Here is a 6821-nt window from a genome sequence, read left to right on the forward strand (position 1 = left end):
GATTTTTCAATTTCATCTTCACGACATATCACATAATACAGTCTTAATAAAATGCTTCTCAAGCAATAGTTCATCCTAGGAGCCATTAATTCAATGTTCCCTAGATGGAGTTCTTTAGATGAACATTACACTTTGGATTCTCCAAAGGAGCGGATCCTGCATCTCCAATGCCGGACGCTGATCCTTAGTGTTCATGCAGATGCCAGAGAGGACCATTTGTACGTCGGTGCCATACATTTAGAAAATAAAGCAAAAAAAGTAAAAGAAAAGAAAAGAAAAGAAAAAAAAAAAAAGGTGAGGTCTCAGTGCATAGTTCAGAGCAATGACCACTAGGTGGCAGAAGCGCTCCTTCCGCCAACTGGGCCTCGCCTGGTGTAATTAGGTCAGTGTAAGTTAAAGTAGGGCTGAGAGATGAATAAAGTAGATTTTCTCCTCTGGAACACACTGCAGTTTAATTTCACTTCTTTCTACAATGTGCGATGAAGGTGGACTTAACTTTTAAAGGCAAAGGCACAAGCCACTGCCAGGATAAATGAAAAGACGCTGAGGGGGCGACGGGCACCACACAGGAGAGGAAATGCTTTCTGGCTGGTTCCTAATTTTCATATCCGGGTCATCGTCAGAAATCATTTTCAGAGGTAAGGTGATGAATGTTTTATGGAAGGAAGAGGTGACTTCTGAAGCCCAAAGGGGTAGGCTTGCTGGTTGCTTTTAAAAATTCATTCCCTTTATTGGTGATCCATTCAATAAAGCTATTTTATCCTTACTGCTGTTTTTTATTCATTTACTTATTTATTTCCCCCTGATTTTGCCAGCAGCCAGAAACATGTTAATCTGAGGGAGAGCTCCATACTCCCACACAGACTTCCCTTTCCTGCGGAGTGAGCCAAGAAGGAGGAAGTGGTCCTGAATGTGAAAGTTGAAACCTTCTGTTCTTCAGTCTTGGTGGCTCTGGGAAGGATAGAAATGCCTCCACACAGGGATCCCAGCTCTAGTGCTAAAAATGCAGCAGGCCACCATGAGTGGCTTCCCCATCCAGAATCATGGGGGCGGCTTACATGTCACTTACATGAAGGACAGTAGGAAATGTGAACAATCACAAGAAAAATCTACCCTTTACCTGGTTGCTGATCATGGCATTAAATATCCAAGATTGGCTTTTGGCTTTGCTTTCTTGTTTGCTTTGCTTTGTTTTGTTCTTTAAGCAAATAGGGGTAAATGAGATCAAAGTTATACATATTCTAAGTAGAAATATTACCTGATTTTAAATTATCTAGAATTTGGGTGTATCTAACTGGTTTCAATGTGGTTTCTTTAAATCACAGATCCGGTCACAGGTCATGCCAAACTCAAAGAGAAAGGAAGGGCACTTGGTAGCATAATAACAATAAAAAAAATGTGTAAACTGTTGTGATGATGAGAGAGAAGATCAGCTGAGCACAAAGAGGTGTCTCAGGCAGGATAAGATCCTCCAAATGATTTCTTGGTTTTCAGATACGATTCTAAAGTAGGAGCTGAGTACCTCTGCACAGCTCTCCAGCATTGTCCAGCTGCCAGTGCCTGTGTTACCCCCAAATTTCTTCCACCTTTTTGTCAGTACCTCAGGTTTGTTCAGGCTGCTTCCCATCTGTAGCTACATATGACACGATGACAGAATCTATGTGCTATTCTGTGTTCAAATGTTTGTCTCCAGAATCACAGTCACATTAAATCTATGTGTAAACATGATATATGACTGAATTTTCTGTGCTGTAAATGATGTCCTCCGTATGTCTCAATACTGTAGGAAAGGGGGGGAAAGGAACAATAAAGACTGATGGAGAGTAGATTAAGAAGCACGTCATAAAAAAATCTAAGAAAACCTCTTGGACTCTTGTTTTAAGGTGGAATCAGTAAGCTGTACCTTCCCATTCCAATGAATTATCCTAACAGCTCGATTTACTGATAGACTGTAGTTAGGTATGAGACAAACAGTTACTGTACTGTTGAAGACATTCGAAGCAGAAAAGAGTCAACAAATTATAATTTACAAAGACCCTGGACCAATCTCAGAAATACATATCTCAGAGATCAGATACAGTCTTATCCTGAAATATCATTGCTAGTTAATCAGAAGTTGTTGAAAGAATGGAGTATAAACAAAGAATAAACACAACTACATAGACAGGATGAACCTTAATTCAAATGTTTTATTAGAAACCATAATTTCTTTGTGAAATGTATCATCTTTACCTTTCCATTTGTTTGTTTTACAATGAAATATCAAGTAAAATTTAAGTAAATAAATATTTTGGTCATTGTGAAGTGAGTAATGTCTTCATTGTTTTTGAAGCTATAAGCATATTTTACCCAAGTCTGCAAGGTAGAGCTAGAAGCAGCATGGACTATCATTGGATGTAGGATATAGCAGAGGGCGTGATTTGTTAGTGAGTACAGGCAGATTATCTGGCCTCCTGGCAGCTTGTTCTCAGTTTTCTTTTACTATTCTAACTTGGACTCATTGTTTCTCTCATCCTGCACTGCATGCATCCCAGGCCTTCCATTGTTGTTTACAGTTGTAGTTTGTTTATTACTAATTCTGAATTGCACTTTATTGACTGATTCTGGATGCACACTACTTTCACATGTAGACAGATCCTGAAGGACATACTGGGTAACAAATATATACATATATATATTTTATCTTTTTGATACACCAAGAATAGTATAAACTGAAGTCTTAGGCTAACATTTTCTGTAGTATTGCATAAATATCACCATTGATCCTCATCATCTTTGCCATCCTTTGATATATCTATCTTTTTCATTTTTAACCATTATGTTTTATAGAAATATGAACAGACCAGTTAGATGTTTAAGATAAAATAGATGGTAGAGCCAGATAGTTAATTCAAAATAGCTTACTTTTTTTTCCAAAGAATTGGTCAACTTTGTTTTGTCTGATCACATCCTGTCTGCAAAGGAGTATTATGATTTTTATGTTAAAAAATTATAAAACTGAAATTTTCAAAGGAAGTGAATGGCCTTGTAGTCTAGTATGTTTTCCTGTTGGTTTGAAAAGCCATTCTGACTAAAATCAACTTGGGAAAAGAATGAATTAATTCCGTTCATATTTCAAGGCCATAAGCTATCATCAAGGGACATCAGAGCAAGAGCTCCAACAGTAACTCAAGAGGAGGACATGAAAGAATGCTGCTTACTGGTTTGCTCACTGGATTATGCTCATCTAGTTTGTTTCTGTAGACCAACCCTACCTGAAAAGGGATGTTGCCAATCACAATGGGATAGACCCTCCCACATCAGTCAACATTCAACGCAATCGCTCACAGAAATGGCCACAGACACATCAGGTCCAGGAATCCCTCAACTGTGACTCCCTTAGATGACTCTAGGCTGTGTCAATTTGACAGCTGAAGCAGTCTGGGACTCCTTGTGGTTTTTTTAATATATGAACACCAAATTAATGATCGATTTCCTTTGCTATTCAGTCAGAAATGAGGATAAAGCAGGTTAGAAGATAACATTTAAAAATAGAGTTCATTATGTCTCTACTACTCATTCTAAATTGAACACCCAGAAAGAAGTGAGTCTCATAGAACAAGAAACATATTTTTTGTTGTTCTATGAAACTCACTTGAATTCCTTGTATTCCCATATTATATATTCTTAAACAGAGTTAAGGGTTACCTAAGCTGGAAATGTCTATGTGCAAAGCAATATATATTCAATGCATGTGTTAATTTTATGTATAGATCTATCACACAATGTGTGTGCTAACCAATACACACCAACATGGAAGAAAAAAAACCTTGAGATTTAATTCTAGCGCTTTCTGTAGAACTAAAATTTAAACATCAGAGCAGGCTATTTCTTTGTTAGTTCAGCATAGTTTTCAATGTCTTCCATGTGACCACTGGTGTCTCCTGGCAAGAGACTATGAAGTAGATAGAGATAACATTCATCCACTTTGTCAGAGTCTTGGGCATAAGACTGTGAGATCATAGTTCAGAGTGGGCAGGAAAAATCACCAGGAAGATGCTTGTGTGTATGCGGGGTGAAGGGAAAGCCCAGGTGTGATTTATTATCCTCTGTGTCACCTGCACCAACATGCTCAAACTCATAGAAGACATTTAAAGGAAATGGAAGAATAATGCGTAGGGCATCCTTAGGGGAGAAGGGTTTAAAGACAACTTTAGAATTTGCACTCTTTTTCATGAAGATGATTACCTTAATCTCAAAGACCATAGAATATTTAATCCAACTTCTTGAGAGATCACAATTAAAATTTTGATGCTATAATGTAAATATTCCCTTTATTTCTTATTGTGATCAGAATTTCATGTGATGAATTTTTTCTACATATTCTTACATGTATTTTGACATTTATCAAGTCATTAAACATGCCAGGGAGTAATTTGATGCCGAATTACATTAGTTGTAAATGACCTAAATTACATATTGTCTCTTTTAAGAGCTCAAGTAGTTGATTAATAATATTTAGGTTATTATGCTATTATATAGGTACAGTAAACATAAAATAGATATGTGGAGATTCTTAAAAGAAATTATTTGAAATGCAATATTCATATACCTATATATGAAGAAAATTTGGCCAGTTTTTATAAAAACTATTTGAACATCTAATTTGCTCTATTGTATATTATGCAGAGACAAACACGGTGTTTGAATAATTAATTAAGTCTCAGCTATCCTGTGTTCCATATGATAAAATTTCATAAGAATGTATTGTGTTCAATGTACTATGCACTGTGTTGGTCTTATAAACCACACGATTTACTGAGACCATAATACTGTTGTGAAGAATATGGAAAGCACTTGAAACAATTGGCATCTTAGATGTCTAATGACTATCTTTTCCAGTGTCTCCTAAGAGAAATTTGAATTATATTATCTAACTCTTTAAAATATTTAAATATGCCAACAAGTACTTTTTATTCAATTATTTCATATTCCTTAAAGATTGAACATTACATTGAAGATTCACAGGTATAGAATGAACACATAGACAGCTGTGCTTCAAAGCTATGGAAAAAGGTATTATTCTTTCATGGCAAAGAATTCAATCAAGTTTCAAGTACTAGGAGGTATTTTATTAGTCCTTACAGGTTTAATCAAGAAGTCAATGTCAAGTGCTTGATGTAGGACATAGCAATCCAGTCTTTTCCTTAATGCTGTATCTCAGCCCACCTTTTAAAACCATCTCAATGTGAGTACTTTTTAAAATTAGATTTATAAAAGAATTTGAAAGTGAAGTAGCACAATTGTTTCAAGTCTTCAAAATGAGTGAGGAGTGTGCAGACAATTTTTGTACTTTCCTGCCAATATTTGATTACAATTCCTGTCAGGAACCAGCATTTCTCATTGCTGAGTAAGCAGATTGATGGAAATTGTATGTAATGAAAAATTTAAAAACTTTTGAATGACAATGGCTGTACAACTTCTTATCCTTTAAGTGGTGTGTGTGTTTGTGTGTGTGTGTGTGTGTGTGTGTGTGTGCATGTAGAGGGTGAAAGTGTGAATCTAAAGAAGTTAGAGGACATGAAAACAGCCTGTTCTTGAGGAAACCACGTCAATAGTTTTAGGATTAGCAACCCTTTACTTAAAAAGCAAAGGATGTTTTCTGCTTTTGTTATTCATTGCCTTTCATCTAATTACTTAGCATTTTCGTAAATAAGACATCACAGTCTAAAGTTACTGATTGAAGGAACATGCTATTGACAACTGGGATTTTCAGAATTTGATTCTCCAATTTTAATGAAACATGATCACTACAACAAACGTGTCCTCACATGCAGCCTTCAGCATTCTCTGGAGATTAAAAAGAAGCTTTGAGAGATAAACATCAAACTGAAATCTGATCTCTAGGCACTCTGAATTGTATCTGTCCTGTACTCCCATATGGTCATGGTAATTATTACAGAATAAAGACTTTATTGTTTTACAACAAACATTTTACTTACTGAGGCGAATTTACTGCACCTATATATTGGTATTATTTTAAACTATTTAAAAATGATATTTTACTGTTAATATTTTTAAGGAATGCTCTTGTACTTTGATCTACATTATCTATCTTTCTTCTTGCTTGTCCCCCATCAGCAGGCTCTTATGCATTATTAGTAAATTATTTTGTTGATCATTGTCCCAGGAAATGAGTCATGTATCCATATGCTCAATGTAGATATGGGATGCTTGAAAATGTGAGTTCAAGGGGTCAGCTCTGTCAATTCAGTTTGGAACTCATTCACCTGTGTTCTAAAACATTACATTTTTTTTAAATCAAAAGAAATTTCATATGGACAAATGAATATACAGTATATCTGTGTGATGACAACACCAGCTGACATGCTAATGTGAATGGGGAAATATCACAGGCCCCCACCCAGATTCTATTGAAAGAATCAGTCTTCTCCAAGGATAAAATACTCCTAAGTTTTCCAATTCCATGTAGTCATTCTAAAACACATATACATATGAGTAATAATATATATATATATATATATATATATATATGTGTGTGTGTGTGTGTGTGTGTGTGTGTGTGTGTGTGTATTTGAGTGTGTAAAAGTTATAAGTAAAGAATGGTCATGAAGAAATAGAGGAGACAAAGGAAGGGAGGGATGGGTTGGTATGTGTTGAATACAAAACTTGTATACTAAATTTCTCCAAAATAATTAAAATTATTTTTAAAAGGTATTTTATATTTGGGGTAAACATGAATACAGAAGGTACAAATGACAACTAAATAAGGAAGACACAATGTAATCATAAAATTCACAATGAAAACAGAAGTCAGGAAA

At 35.4% G+C, this 6821-nt stretch overlaps 1 long non-coding RNA gene across 1 annotated transcript; it reads left to right on the forward strand.

Moving 5' to 3' along the window:
* The first annotated feature begins 410 nt into the window (after positions 1-410).
* LOC128118451 (uncharacterized) lies at positions 411-2308 on the forward strand. The gene is made up of 2 exons (XR_008221222.1): positions 411-638; positions 816-2308. It is a non-coding gene; the product is annotated as an uncharacterized LOC128118451 (long non-coding RNA).
* Positions 2309-6821: the final 4513 nt, after the last annotated feature.

Source organism: Peromyscus californicus, unplaced genomic scaffold (assembly GCF_007827085.1).
Source record: "Peromyscus californicus insignis strain IS unplaced genomic scaffold, ASM782708v3 Scaffold_22__1_contigs__length_63687245, whole genome shotgun sequence".
NCBI classification, from domain to species: Eukaryota; Metazoa; Chordata; class Mammalia; order Rodentia; family Cricetidae; genus Peromyscus; species Peromyscus californicus.